This window comes from Falco biarmicus, chromosome 1, assembly GCF_023638135.1.
Source record: "Falco biarmicus isolate bFalBia1 chromosome 1, bFalBia1.pri, whole genome shotgun sequence".
Lineage (NCBI taxonomy): Eukaryota > Metazoa > Chordata > Aves > Falconiformes > Falconidae > Falco > Falco biarmicus.
In genome coordinates, this window is record NC_079288.1 from 123166675 (window position 1) to 123183974 (window position 17300).

Consider the following 17300-nt stretch of genomic DNA (forward strand, 5'->3'; position numbering starts at 1 on the left):
TGGGTTGTAAGCTAAATGTCATATTAGAGACCGTACTAGAGACTTTGACCTCTATCTTTGAACATGATTAGAGTTAACTAGGTCAGGTGAAGAAAATGTCATATTTTAGTGTGTACTTACGAAGGGCCTGTCTCTGCAGTTTTACAAAGAATTTGTAGATAGGGCAGCTGTTTTAAGAACAGTTTGTGTATTAGGTAGCTTTCATGTGTGCTTCTAATGTCATTATGAAATAATGGTGTTTGGGGTTGGTGTTCATGGGTCAGAAAGAGTTACTTGTTTACTTGTAAGACTGCTGGTAGGTTTGTAAATAAAGGAAAAGGAACAGGTGTTTAACAAAGGCTTTCTCTCTTTCTGTTTACCTAGAATGATCAATTCCAAGTTTTTCCTCAGAAATGCTACGTAGCAGGAAGAAAAGGGGAATGTTTACAACAGGGATGAGGAAATTCAGGTGCAGGTTCGGCAGGGTCAGGCTCTGTGAGTTCAGCAGCAAACTGCTGTTTATTTTATTTTAATTGGCACAAAGCCAAGCGGAACATGGTATGCTGAGAAAACTTGGAATATCTCACCTGTCTGTAAAAACCAATGAGGTTTTTTTCCTTTTGAGAGCAGCTGTTTGCTTTTTTTCCCCCCGCCCCTTGCTCTCCCTCGCCCCAAAATAGGTTCAAAAAAATATGTGTGATTCATCTTAACAACACCCCACCAGTTTATTACAGGAGTCCTCCCTACGATCCTAAGAAGGGATGCTGCTTTCAGTGCTTCAGGAGCAAAGAAAGATCCTCCAAAGCTGTAGCTGGTCTGATGTAGGAGAATGATGTCTTGATATAAAATCTGACCATATGCGTGGTCTGCAGCTTGGGAGTTGAAAACTAAGGATTTTCTGTGCCACCTCAGCGTACTGCCACCGTTCCCCTCTCTTACCCCAGCTTGTCTCAGTATTTCAAGGAAAGACAAAACACCTCTCTCTCAAGTATATCTAGTCTCAAATATAACTTGTCTCAAATATTTCTAATATATGTCTATGTACACAAATACATCAGTACCTGAAAGGAGTCAATTACATATATGAGGGGAGGAGCAGGCTCTCTCCTGTGCTCTGCAGACGAATGCCAGAAGTGTGAGATTTGTTTATATCTGTTGTCTTAGCACAGGGCTATGAGTGCTGTTAAGCAGGTTGATACAAATCCGGTTAGTGCCCAGTCCATGACATACAAGCAGGAGGATTCAGAAATTTACGGATTAATTAGCCAGCAGAGGCCACATGGAGGATCCAGTCCTACGTATCTACAAACAAGTAAGTCAGTACTGTATATGACTTGCTTGTAAGCCCCTCACCCCATAAAAACCTTGTGTAAGTTAATGTAAGATGCAAACATATGAAGCAGCATAAGGGGGGAGGGAACTAATTAAAATAATTCTAGGTGAGGTTTCTAGGGTATTCCATGCGTTGCTGAGAATTCCAATTAAAACTACATATCTAGTGAAGAACTTCTGATATCAGACTCTTATTTGTACCTGACAGTTGGATGGTTCCCTTTTTAAAAGGAGGAAAATATTAATTAGAAAGAAATGTCTTTTATAAATTCTACAGTTTTCTTTCAGAATGAAAATTGTGATGAAAAATACATGCCTGCAGCTTAGTTATCGTAGATTCATAGAATACTTGTGAATGGAAGGGACCTTTAAAGGCCATCTAGTCCAACCCCTCCGCAATGAGCAGGGACATCTTCAACTCAATCAGGTTGCTCAGAGCCCCATCCAAACGGACCTTGAATGTTCCCAGGGATGGGGCATCTGCCACCTCTCTGGGCAACCTCTGCCAATGTTTCACCACCCTCATTGTAAAAAATTTCTTCCTTGTCCCTAGTCTGAATCTACCTGCTTTTAGTTCAAAACCATTACCCCTTGTCCTATCGCAACAGGCTCTGCTAAAAGCCTGTCCCCATCTTTCTTATAAGCCCCCTTTAAGTATCGAAAGCCTGCAGTAAGGTCTCCCTGGAGCCTTCTCTTCTCCAGGCTGAACAGCCACGACTCTCCTAGCATGTCTTCACAGGAGAGGTGTTCCAGCCCTCTGATAATTTTTGTGGCCCTACTCTGGACCTGCTCCAACAGGTCCATGTCTTTCCTGTGCTGGGGACTCCAGAACTGGACGCAGTGCTCCAGGTGGGGTCTCACCAGCGTGGAGTAGAGGGGTAGAATCACCTCCCTCTGCCTGCTGGCCACGCTTCTTTTGATTCAGCCCAGGGTATGGTCGGCCTTCTGGGCTGTGAGCGCACATTGCTGGCTCATGTCCAGCTTTTTGTCCACCAAGTTGTCTTTAAATATGATGTAACTCCATAAGCAATCTAATGAATAGACTATACAGTTGTTTAAGTCGGTCCTATGCCTGAACAATATGGACTTGGTCCACTGGAGAACATGCACTCGTGTGACCATTCTTACCCCAAATGTTCTCACGCTCGATTACTGTTTTCTAATGGGAACATTGTTATTTTTCCAACAAAACAATTGTCAGTATGTGTTTCAGATCAACAAGTAAGGTTCCAAAAGAAAAAAAAATCAATTTATTTCAAGAATAATAATAAAAAATATTTCAATAATATTCTCACATCTCAGGGATGTGAGAGTTATGATTTGATTTATTGTACCACTGGTGATTAATTCTATGATGCTCTGATTCTAAGTTGCAGCTTAAAGCTCTGATCTCAGTTATAATCATTACTCAGCTGGTGTATTTCTGTATACTTTAAGAAAAACGTAGCAACCTGCATGTTGTTTTGTTTCGTGGTGGTTACCTTTACCAGTAGTTGCAGTTCTCTCTGGAGTGTGCATTACCCACCAGAGGGAGCTGAAGCCAAAAACTGTCCGATTTTCATAGAATCATAGATCATTTAAGTTGGAAAAGACCAGTAAGATCATTGGGTCCAACCGTTAACCTAACGCTACTAGTCCAGCACTAAACCATGTCGCTAAGCGCCACATCTACAGGTTTTTTAAATACATTCGGGGATGCTGACTCAACTGCTTCCCTGGGCAGCCCGTTCCAATGCTTAATGACCCTTCCAGGGAATAAATTTTTCCTAATAACCAATCTAAACCTCCTCTGGCGCAATGTGAGTTGGCCTTTCAATTCTGTGGGGTTTCCCCGGTGAAAGTCCGCTCTTACATTTCACAGGGCTTTGGATTTGGGCATCTATCCTCAGGTTAACTTGGGAGCAGATGGGAACCAGGCAGGAAATCAGTGCTAAAATACGACCTCTTTTGGGACATTACTTCGGTGTCAAAGCAAGCAAAGCAAAGCCCTGTGATGTACATATTGTTCTTTGGGTTTTATGTATGCTGTTCTTTATAACATGAATAAGGACACCAAAGTTGTATAAAAGAGAAATAACTTTGAGAGTAAAAGAATTATGCCTGAGAAAAATTAGGCCAGGTAGAAGCAAGGGTGAATAGGTTATCTGCCTCGAAAAGGAAATCTCTCAAAATTCCTGACTACAAACAGGCTGGAGGTTATTTCTGCCATATTATTAAACTGACATTTTGTTTATCAGTAAATAAATTGGCTGAAAAAGGATAGAAGGTGTAGCTCATGCGTATTATGTGTGTTGATTCTGTTCAGCACAGGAATACATGTCAAGTGTCTAAAATGTTTATTTTGACTGAGAATTTTGGAACTAAATGTTTAAGTGTTTTCAAACTTACATATCTTCATTTTTCCTTAAAAATCACAGTACTCTGACATACTCGTTTATCCCAATTCATGATGATATACTGAAGAATGTTCTGACTTTTTTTACTCAGACAATTTTTAATCCAGCTCAAGTGCTGTGGTTTCTTAAATGTATATTGATAGAAGCTTGTTAAAATTCAAGCCATTTTTTTTAATTTATCAAGGTATATTTTCATTATTACATGTAAAAACTCCAGGCCTCTAAAATGATTTAAAATTGACTCTTAGTGCTATGGTGGACAGGTTAGAAGCCTGAAAAGTCCCATGAAAAGCAATTTAAAAAAAAAATCTTGAGAATGTTGATATAGCTGATTTATTTATCAATAAACATGAAGGATTAACACACACAACTCCTTGCTTTGGGTGTGCCAATACTGACATGGGCAATGAACAGGGAACTCTTTGTCTGTTGTTTTTTTTTTTTTTGTTATGGTAATCAGTTAGTCAAGGTGAGAGGAGTTTTCTTGTTCTTGTTCTTGGTTTTCTTGCTGCTTATTAAATCGTAAGATCAATTTGTATTTCATTATTAGTAAAAATCTTCATTTGACCTAGAAGGCCTTCTGGACAAATGAGCTTCTTCCCATGTGTTTCCTTCTGCACTTGGAATAAGTCATCCACAGAAAAATAAGTAGATGTTGAGACATGGAGATTAACAGCTGAAAGGTGGCAAGAAATACCTTTCTGAGTGGTAGTGGACCATATGAACATAAACAATGTTTAGGAATAGGTAGAGTTGACGTCTTTGTACTACAAAAGGCAGGGAAGCTCACACAGTTAATTATAGCTGAGCAATCATATACAAAGCTGGTCCTTATTCCCTCTAAGCTGCTTGCTGCTTGCTTGAGGCATTTGTAATTTTCAGTGCTGTGGCATCCTTTGACTTCTGCAACACCATTAGTCTATTGGTCATTAAGAATTACGGCCGATGGGAGACACTCAAACTTCCCTAGGTAGTAGTCAAATTTGCTTTCTATGCCCCAACTGTGGGGAAACAGCCTGTTAGACCTCCTATGGGATTTTTTTTCAAATTCAAAACCTTGTAATACAAAAATGACAACAGTCACATCAAATAACCTCAATTTCAGCTCAGATTTCTGTTGACAGTATTTTGTCATGTCCTTCAAGGGAAGGTGCAAGACAGTTTGTATCACATTGCTGTCTAATGGAGTTTGCTTTATGGCTTCCTCAGTTAGAAGTTGTCTTATATAGGTGGAACATGAGATTTTAATAGGTTTTTTTAATGTCTGGATCCTCTCTAACTTACAAAGGGCTCATTATCCATATTCCACCATTTCAGAGAGGACAACTTTTTTATTTATTTTGCTGTCAATTTAGTTAAATAATGGCATAACTTGTCAGAATTTTTAATAGGCATTTTCCAACATTTCAATGAAAATTAAGCTGTCAAATGTAGTAAATAAAAAGAGAAATGTAAAAACTTCAAAATGATTAGCAAAAGACTCATGAACTTGTAAACCGAAACAAACCTTAAATTATTCAGTTTACAATTATACCTTCTCAGCAGTGGCTGTTGGATAAATTACAGTGCTCTATGACACTTTGAATGCATATGCTAGGATTTTCTTAATTAAAGAAAACAGAGGGGGAGAAAACCTTACAACTTTTTTGGAAGAGGAGATACATTACAATTTCTTTCAGATGCAGTTAACTAGCTATAAAATGACCCTTCACTTCTCTTTTTTAGTTTTCTTGAATTACTTTTTACAGTCCTCATAATTATTTTTGACAGCTTTTTAGTTCTGTCTCTGCACTTCATTCCTGATGTCATTTCAATCTTTGTTTCAGTTGTCTCTGTTGTTTGGGTTTATTTTTCTGACTTGCTTTGTGTGGGGGTAACACTTTCATTTTCCCTGTTTTCACATTTGATTTCCCTTCCCTCAAAATTTTATTGCCTCATACTTCGTGCTGAAGTCAGGAAAGGGAAAGGAACGTATGCCAGCTGCATACTCGGGAAGTCTTACTTAGCTCTATGTCTGAATCTATGCTTATTTTTATTATTTCAGGGTTTTGATCATGCCAGTTGCTGCATGAAATACACATTTCTTCAGCAGATACTCCTTTACACAGGGATTGCTCCAAACTTACATCAAGAATTTCAGTGAAAGATTATATTCTATGTGCTTATAGAGTATTAAGAAGTATTTTTCACCAGTGAGAATTTAGGGTTAAAAAATTCCTCTTCATAACTCAACTAAATGTCAGCCTTCCATCATTACATTTTTGTGAAGATCAGGTCTGTTAATAATTTCTTTATATTTACTCCATTGTTATATATTTGATGTATTGTCATTATATGATGCAAATCCAAATGTTATAAGGGATTAATCCTAAGGGCTCATTTTGCAGGCATGAATTCCCTCATCCTTTCAACAACCTGCTATAACTTCTACTAACAAACTGCTGCTCAAGTACTTCTTTCAAACATAAGTTGAAGGGCATTCTTTCCTGGTTTGATAACACCAGTCCAGCATGCAGCTTTGCGCAGTGTTTGTTGAGGTTGTCATACTGGAATTTCTGAGAAGAAGATTTATGCCAGTGAAATGCAGGAGTGTTCTCCCAGTTGGTGTCTTACTCCCAGTATCAGCTGGGAGTTCGTTATTCATCTTTGCTCTGTGTAAATATTGCAGCCATGTAAAAAAATGATAGGTTTTCTAAGGGTGACTAGTCCCCTTCTATAGCATGTAATGGTAGGGAAGGATAGTCATCATTACCTAGTATGTTTGACAGGATTTGAATGGTAAGGCTTAGGAGAAGTCCAGTGTCTGGCACTCACATTAATTTGATTTTCAAATGGCACTGGCAATATCCTGTATCAAAACCAGAAATAGTTTCTAAAGGCAAATCCAGCTGCAAGGAGTTGAGACAAGTGTTAGAAAGAAAACTGATGAAAGAAGAAGGAAGCAATAGGCCGTGCATAAAATAGATGATAAAGTGCATCATCCAAAGTCAGTCCCCTATTTTATCACTGGTATGTCTGAAGGGTTTAAAAGCTAGATTTGCAGATGGTAATGACATTGGGAGCACAACAAATCATAATGTATGCTGCATATAGATTCAGCGTAGATTCAGATCTGAAAATATTCCAAAAGAAGAAAAATCAAATCACATTAGAAGTCCCAACGACTGTATGGGACAATCTCTTATAGCATTAAAATGTGCAGTTAACTCGCATATTTGACAATCTGATAGCCTTTTTATTCCCGAACTGTCACTGCCAGAGCACCAGGATTGCCCTTCCAATCCTTCCACTCCCAGTTGTGTCATAGTTGGTATAAAAAGTCTGAACTGGGCTGCATTGGAGCATCTGGGCTTTATTCTGTACCTTGCTCATCTACTTGATTCTGACAGTATAGACCTGATGTTGTTACATACCTCTTGCACCGGGTTGTGCATATACATCTGGTAATGATTCAGTCTTCCTTGTACATGCGCTTATTCTTCAGGTTTTATTCAGTAGTATGACAGAATAAGGCTGCAGGTATGTTTTCTCTTTTAATTGACTCTTCTTTTGTACAGGAATAGAAAAGAAGCCATGGCGTTCAGTGCTAGCAAAGATGTGGTTGTTAAGCTGATATGCCGAGACTCTGTGTCTGCTGTTCAGGGTGAAGCTGTAACTAACGACTACTTCCTTGTGATCTTTAGGTAATGAATGTTTAGGAATTATATTCTTGCTTCTCCCGAAAAGGAAGTTGTGCCCAATTTTTTAAAATAGGTGGGTGGCCTGTGAGGTCTTTAAGAGCATCTTTTGGAGTTTTTGAAAATCATGCTGGCAGCCTTCCAGCAACTTTAGCTGCCAAATTCCTCCTAAAAATCTGGGGGTTTACCCCTACCTTTCTCACTTAGCTGTGTTCCATCTGAAGGCAGAACGTTTCAGCACTCTCATGCCTCCGTTAAACCTTCCAGATTCTGGTACCCGCATCCTATCATGCCTGGCAGCTAATCCAAGAGCAGCTTCTGTGTTATTCCGTTACTTTCGAAAGGGTCAGCAGGGCTGTCCTTGCTTTACACTGAGGTGATTTTAACCCTAAAATATTCTTGAGAGAGCACATTTTCTTTTCAGATAGCGTTGCAGTTTTAAAAAAATTGCACTTTTAAAAGTGCCTGTAGTGGCCTATAGAAACCTCTTGCTACGAACAGGCTGTTCCTTGCAGCAGGCTATTATGCAAGCAGAAATTTTTAATGTTAGCACCTTTGCCTGCTCTCATGCTTTTCAGGGTTGCAGCAATTACTTTATTTGCACCTGCTTCATTAATCATCTGGGCTATCATCTTGTGTCATTCAGCTGTATTCCAGATACGAATACCACTGAGATAATACTCTGGAATGCAAAGACCACAAGCTTGTGGCAAAGTTACCTTCAGTTTGTCTTGGAGGTGAGTGGTTTCTACTTTTTCTATTATTTAAGTTCCTACTGTTTCACGTGAACATCTGTAACAGGATTGCAATGACAAGTGGCGTGCCATGTAACGGTTAAAAAAACGAATACCAAGTGACCTGAGTGCTCTGAAATCAACAATGTGACAAAGGAGACGGGCTTAAGTGATGAACAAGTGTATCCACTCTTGTGAGAATACAAAAGATCTAAACCAAATTTCATATGAATTTTGTGGAACTTTAAGAAAATTTAACCTCTGGAACTTAATTTATGATTACTCCTTATCACTAAAATGTACTCTCTAATCCTAAAAATCTCCACATTCTGGAAACCAAAGATAAGATTCTTAGTGCTGAATTCAAGCTTCTGTTGCTATCTCAATACTTTATCGGTAAACTGAATACTACTATCAAAGATCTATAATTGCATATACATTTTATATCTTCTTGTAAATAATACGAGATTCAAACATGTATTTGATGGCATTAAAGTCAAACAATGGCTTGTTCTAAAAAATGTCCCAAGTCCTTAAATCCTGTGCATCTTAGCTCAGGAAAAGAAACATTCCTTCTGAACACAGCTGTGCTAAAACAGTTGCGGAGAGAAAATTCTGCTAATTTCTACATTCTTTGTAAGCCAGATCACATCAGGTTTCATACATAGTGGTCAGAACCCTGTATTTCACTTAGAAAGTGAAATGTTCACCAATGCAGACATTCGTGTACCTGATCTTTGTGTACTTACCAAATAGGTGGACAGCAAAATTCAGGTAGAACATTTCAAGCAACCTTATAAGATAGTCCTGGTAGAACAACCACAGACACGTGTTAATTGCAGAATATTCTATTCCTGTGCTGCAGATGCTTTTTTTCCTTTCTTTTGTGGGTTGTTTTTTTTTTTTCCAATTTAACCTTAAATATATAGGTGGTTGTCCTGAACTTCTTTGTTTAGCCTTTTGTGGTAGAGGGAACTACCTTCAAATGTGGAACTTGGCTGCACAGATCTATGACTGGTTTTTGACTGTTACTACAAACAAGGGGAAAAAACCCAAATGGAATTTGAGACATTGTAGCTACAAAGAATTGTTACAGGCAATTTCAAAATACAGGGGTGTTTGATGTTTAAACGTTCCCTTTCTTTCAGATTAGGGCAGGTAGCAGAAAGACAACATGACAGGCACAAAGTTGCATTTGAAAATATGACTGAAACCTTTAAAAAGTGGTTATGCCAAAAAGAACAGACAAAATATACTAATTTCTGTAATTAGTGCCTGAATTGCCTTGCCTGTTTCTGAAGTAGTTTACACATTGCAAAGGTTCAGAACTAACGTAAATGAACACAATGCTGAGCACTGCTGCCATCACCCAGTTAAAACCAAGTTGAACTTAAAGAGTTAGCCAAAGGACTCATCCTTGCAACACCTTGATATGGAGACTTTTTTAGAACGTCTCAGGCAAACTGTAGCAAAAAAAACCTGAAGAAAAATAATTGGTTTTAATGACAAAAGCTCAGAACTCCAGAAGTGAACTCCTGATTCCCACTGGTTTCAGTGAGGCCAGGATTTCAGCCCTACATTGCGACTGGGTACATCTATATCTCTGTTGGGGAACTGGAGATCAGTGTCCATGGGATTGTTCAGAAGATTCATAAACCAAGCCACTTCAAACTTTAAAACATAAAGAGGGACAACAATGTAGGCAGAATACCTGCTAGACATAGATGGATGAGTGTTTGGGGGTTTTTTTGTCTTGGAGATAGCATTGTATGCAGGACTGTCAGTGCTGGAGTGATTACAGCATGGAACATAGTAAAATCAAAATGCCATGTTGTTAGAATGGAAAAAGGACTTGTGGAAAACACTGAAATTGTGCTGGGGAGGGATACAAAATTATTTGTCTTTATAAACGAGGGATTGGCCTCTCTTCCAGATTCTCTTGACACTCATTTTTCAGTTACTAAATGCAAATTTATTCAGAAAGTATATTTGGGGTGTATGCATGCTCATGGATTTTTTTAACATTTCTGTAAAACCTAATTAAACAAGACATTTACTTAGATAATTAATTGCACAAAGCAGGCAAGCTGGTGGGTTTTTTTTATATATATATTTTTACCAGACTCTGTTATCTTACAACCTTTGGAAAAAGAAGTATGTGAAGAAACAGTCAGGTCTTTACACTGTTCCTTGCCAAAGTAAAGAGTACAGGTTCCATAAGGAAAGGCTACTGCTTGGCCTCCCTGAGAATGGGTAAGTGTCTCTGGCCCCGACTGCATCATCCACAGATTTTTACATATAGAACAAATCATATGCTCATGCTCTGTACAACTAACGGCTAAATACTTTTAAATAGAGTGATTGTTCAACCATCTTAAATTTCTAATTTTCTTGAGTCACAATAGTCATTAGCATAAAGGGCATTCTCTTAAAACCCATCAGATACTCACGGAGGTGTCTCTAAATAAAGTTAAAATCTGAAAATAAGCAATTCTTTACAGTATATTGTGTATCTGAGTGGAAACTTTAAGTCCGGTTCAGCTCAGCTGTACTTACTAGTTTCAAAGCTACTGTGGGACCCAAACTGTGAGATAAGGCTTCCTTTTCCAGAAATGAAGGAAGACAAAAGTCATCAATTTCTGGGCATAAAACCCTCTAACCATAATGAAAACTTCACTGGAGCAGAAAGATGCAACTCGTTCTTCCCTGTGCCTGTTGGACTGGGTTGGTTTTCCCTAGCATTTGTGAGATCTGTGAGAAATGTTTGGATAAGATCTTTTGGTGCTGTTCCCAGAACATGGTTCATGTGATATCAAAGAATTCTGATGTTTTGCCAGGGACCTCTTTGTCACTGGGAATTTAGAGGCTGCATTTGTAAAGGGTTGGCTGAGCTGAAATACAAAGAAAACTCCTGAGCAACCTATTCTGGCAGGCCATCTTCTGTCAAAGGCCACCAGGGACCTGTACCAAAGGCTTCACCCGAAAGGAGAATGAGCAAGGGAGCAACAGGTGACAACTTTGACTTCTGTAGCGCTGCAGAGCTGGAGCTGAAACAGTGGTTGTGCAGGCCATGGATTTGCGCTGAAATACAAATTATTGGAATAAATAAATGAGGTCATTGTCACCTTCCTTAAAGCCAGAGCGTCCTTGTCTTCAAGTGGGGAGATCAAAAAGACGCAGACGAGACTGATGTACAATTATTACATTCCTTCAGCTGCAAGAATTAGTGACTGTAGCTGCCTCAGAAGTGGGAAGGAGGAACTGTGACTCTGCTCACTTAAATGCTATTTAAGCAGCATTACTATCTCTCTAGACATTGGTCTAAACCAGTGGTTTCCAGTCTTTTTTTCCATCTGTAACCCCTAAGTTTTGTCCACTGGCCAGGCAGTTCTGGGTGAATGGAAGGTAAGCACGCTGACAGTTTTCTTCACTACTTCCCATTCACCTCTTAAAGTCTGGAGTTGCAGACAGCCTATTTTGTCTTCTGAGTAAGTGCAAGGAATTTACCTTGAACCCACCATTGCATATAATAAATAACTGTATTTGTACAGTAGTTATTTAAGGTGCAGTCTATCACCACCTGCTTACAATATACAAAAGATGAGAAGGAAGCAGGTTTTCCAGAAGCCTTAGAACTGTAGTGACCACCCATTAGGTAAATCGTGCATCCTTCCTGCTGAGGAGTTTTGCTTTGTAATTGTGAATTATGAATTGTGAACAAATGAATGTAATCAAAAGGTTGGAGCAGGTGACAAATATTAACGTTTAATATTTTTTCAGAACTTTGGACTCCATGGGAAAGGTGCAAGGAAACTAAGGCGGAGAAGGAGACTGGAGAAGAAGGTGAAACAAGAAATAGAAAAAAAGGAACTTACTAGTGAAAAACATAATGCCATTGCTCAGTACTTGCTTAGTGGAGATGAAAAGGTGAGAAACAACATCTTAATGTATCATGTTTATACAGTTTCTCTCAAATCTTAAAATACTGTTCTGCTTACTGATGGATATGTTATGTAATGACTGTTAGAATGCCAAGAAGCTATTTTGTTCTACTTTGTATTCCTTTTTTTGAAATTATGTCACTTATTTCCATCAAGTTTTCACTCCATAGTTTCCATTATGATCTGGTACCAGGAAGGTCTCAAATAGGTAAGTGTTCTGGGATCATAATCATAATTAAATCCACCTTTTGATTGCTTAATTTACACTGATGATTTATTTTTTTAATCAATAATTTTTTCTTCCTAAAGACCGAATCTTAAATTGTAGTAAGAATTCTACAGTTTCATTGTGTTGTAACTAGAATTCATTTTTTCACAAGTTTGCAAAGTCTATTAATAATCTTTGCTATTTACTGTCATCTGCATGTATAAAGTATCACTGGTGGGCTGTGTTTGGCTTTACTATGAACAGTTTCCCATCTGACTTACTGTAGATAGACTCAGCCTTGTGTTCGTTTGACATGATTTACCTTGATCTTCTCAGTCATCACTGCATCAGATCAACAGACAGATCAGCTGGAGAAGTTATTACAAGTGCATATATGTACATGTACAATAATTTATATGTCCATATGGAAGGACCTATGCCTAGAGGTCCATTTGGTTTTTATAGTTCATTGACCAACAAAAATGCCACTCAGCTACTTATATACATAAATACGCTAAAACTGAGAAAAACATACATATTTTTAACTAGATATAAATGAGACAAAAAAGTGCTGACATATATCTGCAGAAAAGTTCTTGAGCTTGTGACTGACTTGCCAGATGATCTCCTGCTCCCTAGGTCACAGCGTGTTCACGTCACACGCACCATCTCCCTGAGATCAGTTTGCAAGCCCTGTGCCAGCTCAGTCATCTTGAAGCCAGCGCATCCATAATCTTTCTATACACTTCTGCCTTGACCTACATTGGCCACTATCTGGTGCTTCCCAGCGACACTGAAGAAGAAAAAACTGACTATATCAAACTGTGGAATTTAGAAACCAGAAGGGCAGATATTTTTTTTTGTAAGCTTAAATGCACTTTTCATGTTGAAAAGTGACTGCTAGATGTGGTATTTATAAAAATAACCAAGGGTTTGGATCGTGAATATTTGCATGAAAACTACTCAGAAATGATCAGCACCGTAAGGATTACTTACTGAATATGTTCTATAGTCGCTAAAAATTCATGTACTCATTTTGCCAGTCCCTTCCGCTAAAAATTAACACTTACCGAAGAAAATACTGTGAAATATTCTAGCGTTTCTTCAATAGGTAGGAACCAAAGTATAGTATCAAGGTTTGCTGCTTAAAATACCTAAATATCTATCAAATTTTCTATAAGTGTGGAAAATACAAATTTTTTAATGAATTAATTACATATGCAACAATTAGAAAGCAGAGCTGGAAGTCCATTTAGGAGATCAATTATTTCAACAGTACTGAAATTTATTATTATTGGGCCTGTCTTTCTACTGTAGTAGGATAGGCCCTTCATATATCCCAACATCCCTATTTTCACTTCCAGAAATCGGTGGTACTTCTGTACAACAGCTAGAATCCTGTCCCTGGGTAGCTGTGTTCTGCAGCCGTCACCTGAATCGCCAGGTATCATTAAAACCTTCCTCTCCCTGATCCTAGTCTCAATGCCCTGGGTGACTGGGCCATTCATCACATCCTGTGCTTTTAAACGTGCCTGAGTTGTGGATCCGGATTTTGCTGGGAAGAGAACAGTCAGCTTTCCCCATGGACTTCGTGCATCTGTGGTAGCATAACCTTCAACTCAGTTCAGCTCACTTTTGCCAGGGGAACGCACAGAACATGCAACGAGTGTCCACCCCGCTGGCCACCGGCGATGCTCAGCGTGTGCCCTTAGGTAGGGTGGATCTGATGGCTCTGCTCTCCCTCCTGTCCTGCTGGCTGAGAGTAAATACTACACTCTTCAAACGATTTTCAGAAAGAACTTTCAGGAGAAAAGGTAGGAAGAAGGAAAAATCTCAGATTAAATTCTCCTAGAGCTTTGTCTGAGCCTCCAAGGATATGTCAGTGCCTTCCCACAGCTCAAGAACTGCTGATCCAATCCATTTCCCCTGCCCAAGGGCAGGATCAGTTATAATTAAACTGATGCTGACATGATTGTCTAGCCTGTCTTGTAGCATCTTCATCACCGGAGATCTTTACTTTCCAAAGTAATATATTCCAGGGCTTCACTGTCATTACGGTTGGACAGTTCTTTTTTTTGTTTTGTTTTCTCCCTAGTGTCTTATTTAAACTTTCAGTGCTCCATCTGAAGGACATTAATGATTGTCCTTTTCACTTAGACAGATTGTCCCTTTCCTCTTGGAAGCAAAAACTTTCGCATTACTGAGGACTACTGACTTCAGTCCTTTTGTTTCTAGGCTTTGTTCTATTTTTCATTAGAAGTCATTGTCTTCTACACTTCTTCTCTACCTTGTAACTTATTTGAACTCCCTCCACCCTTAAGTGTGGTGTCCAAAACTGAATAGCATATAATAATTTAGCAGGTCTTAAACCAGCATCCCTATCTGTTCGTCTCACAAGATGTGGGGTTTTTTTGCAACGGCACAGAATTAGTGACATGATACTCTCTTCAAATCCTAGGGGGGGTTTATTGTCATTAATTATCGTACTAAAATAATCATTACAGTCCTATTCATTAAGACTAATGTCAAATTAAAAGCAGAGGTGTTTATCTGACAAATACTTAAAATTACTATTTTTTTTTTTACATTTTAGGTTTAAAAATTATTGAAAAATGAGCCATATGTGTACTGCTTGGCAGTTACAGATGATGCCAGTAGAATCGGGTTTGGAGTCATGATGGAAAGATGGGTAAACTCCTGAATATGTTCCTCTTTTGTTATTACATGAATGTAATACTCCACAATCATGAAGTCCCTCTACCGAATCACTTACTCAGAAAGGAAAAAGGAGGAAGCTGGCTAATGCTGATAAGGTAACCATGAAATGCAAAGAGTAAGTTAAGAGATTTTGTGCTTCTGCTGGTAAGTCAAGGATTTATAATGTTTGTCAAAATTACTTGGAGTTATATTTTCAAACAAAATGCCTCATACATCATTTTTTTCCACCCACTTGCATCCTTTCACTAAGTATGATAAAACTACGGTTGGACATCTTTGCCAGGTTTTTGCTGCCTTAAGAAATAAGACAAATGACAGATAACCGATGGTTTAGAATGGCAGATATATTAGTTTCTGCTTACATGTTCTGATCTTCTTAACTGGAAATGAGCAGGAATGCTGAGCAGTCATTAGTAAAAGAGTTGCATGATTCGTTTGAGATTCGGCTTTCTCACGTGTCATCTTTATTAAGCAGCACTTTCTTGACATGGGACTCAGGTTTTAAGTATGACTATTTGTGAATGGCCCACTCTTTTTCCCGGCTGAAGTAGATGATGACCATTCCACTCGAGTAGAATGTGTCGCCAATCACAGTGACACAAACCACACAGGGAGACTCTAGGCTGAAGAAGGTACAATTCAGAAGCACAAGCATCAAACAAAATAAAGGGATCTAGGGAAAATTTAGTCACGAAGGCAGCCAGCCATCCCCAACCACCCTGTGAGATTCCAGTATAAGGTGACAGGATTCCAGTGTCTGTATAAGTACAAAAATAAGACTTAGAAGATTCTAAGGCTTGCACGACCAAGAGCAGCTCTGCTTGCCACTTATTTAGAGCTGTTCGAAGTCCAGTCAGCCTCTGTAGTTGTGCTGCGTCATGGTTTTTCCAAGACTAACAGCATACGTGGTGATCTCTAACGGGTTTTATTTAAGGTTTAAACAGAGATCTGCTTGAACGGATACACTGACATAAAACTATGCCAAAGCTATTATACAGTCTGTTTTAATGGAGTTGTTTAGATCGGCACCATCTTCAACTGAAACTCATAATACCTCTGTTAAGTAGTGTATCTTCCTACTGGCTCAAAAAGCATGGCAGAAATAGCAATACCACAGTTACTGCTTCAGTTACTTCCCATGGATCGTTAAGAACCCTGATCCAGCAGATCAGCCATAGTTTTGAGCCTTGAGTTAGACGACTGTAACTAGGGATACCTTAGATGCTTTCAATTGATGCACTTAAAACCTTCAGTAGAAACTTGGGTATTATTTTGCTGAAAACACAAGCAGTATCTTACAGGAATGAGGTTAGTGCCACCTCATTAGTCAGCGTTTGCATGACTGGCTTTAGAGCAGGAGCTTGTACCCAGTGTCGCTCCTCAGTTTTGCTATGCAAGGCAAAACCAAACAGTTTCAACCTCATTATGTAGTCATGGCTTTTCCAAATTTTTTTTTAATAGAGGCAGCTTTTGCAGAGAGACAGAACCTGCTTTGTGCAGATTCCCTATTTTGCCAAACCCACAACTGAAAATTGCAGCTTGGTCTTATCAGTTATTCAGGCTGTTGAATAGGAGATGAAGCATCTGCTGAAGAGAGTGTTTGCACAACACCTTTGGAGGAACGGGCAGAGAGGAAAGGCACAAGCTGTTAGAAAATAGTATCAGTGGCAAAATAAAAGGTGGTTGAAAGCACAGTCAGCCTGAAGACCTTTGCTTCAGCTACACAGAATTGAATGGAAGTATGTCATTTTTGTATTCATCAGATAATTCCATTTAAAAGCCACGCTTAATTTAGTGAGAAGGAAAACTAGGACTATAATCTGGGCATATTTTACATATCTTTATGTGCAGATTTAGTTCAGCCATAAGGCTCAGGAAGGAGCTTAACAAATGATCTGTTGTTTCGGCAAGCATACCAACATGATCTTAATTTAATAACAACTTTTTCCCTAATGAGTTTTTTGAATAAACTTCTGTCTCAAAGACAGAATTCCTGTATTCCAAAATACCAGGATTGAATTGTTGGGTTTTTTTAATGATTCATCCAGAGACAGAACAGATGCAGAAATGTTTCTGGTTACAGTCAGGATGTTCCTTCTGTGAAGGAGACTTGCATGATTGGAATTATTAAGGGAAGTTTTAAATGTCTCTCCACTTCATTTAATTTTCATAAGTTTTAACAGGCTTTTACAGTAGGCAGTTACTGAAGCCGCAGTTCAGTCACTCTGGTGCACTCCACAAAGTCAAGCCTTTGAAATCCGTGGGTGCTTTCTTCTCTGCTGTTGTACCTCATGCCAGCAAGTACAGATGAGAAG

At 38.8% G+C, this 17300-nt stretch overlaps 1 long non-coding RNA gene across 24 annotated transcripts in view; it reads left to right on the forward strand.

Moving 5' to 3' along the window:
- The window catches only part of LOC130143604 (uncharacterized), a 35577-nt gene that overhangs the window by 12929 nt on the left and 5348 nt on the right, over positions 1-17300 (forward strand). For 10 of the 24 annotated variants that reach the window (XR_008819783.1, XR_008819806.1, XR_008819790.1 and 7 more), the window contains 7 exons: positions 7265-7390; positions 7963-8121; positions 10241-10371; positions 10956-11523; positions 11899-12045; positions 13632-14081; positions 14861-14956. This is a non-coding gene — a long non-coding RNA (uncharacterized LOC130143604). Of the gene's footprint in view, positions 1-7264; positions 7391-7962; positions 8122-10240; positions 10372-10955; positions 11524-11898; positions 12046-13631; positions 14082-14860; positions 15081-17300 lie in introns of all 24 variants that reach the window. The other 14 variants (XR_008819785.1, XR_008819793.1, XR_008819787.1 and 11 more) reach the window with 14 other exon arrangements.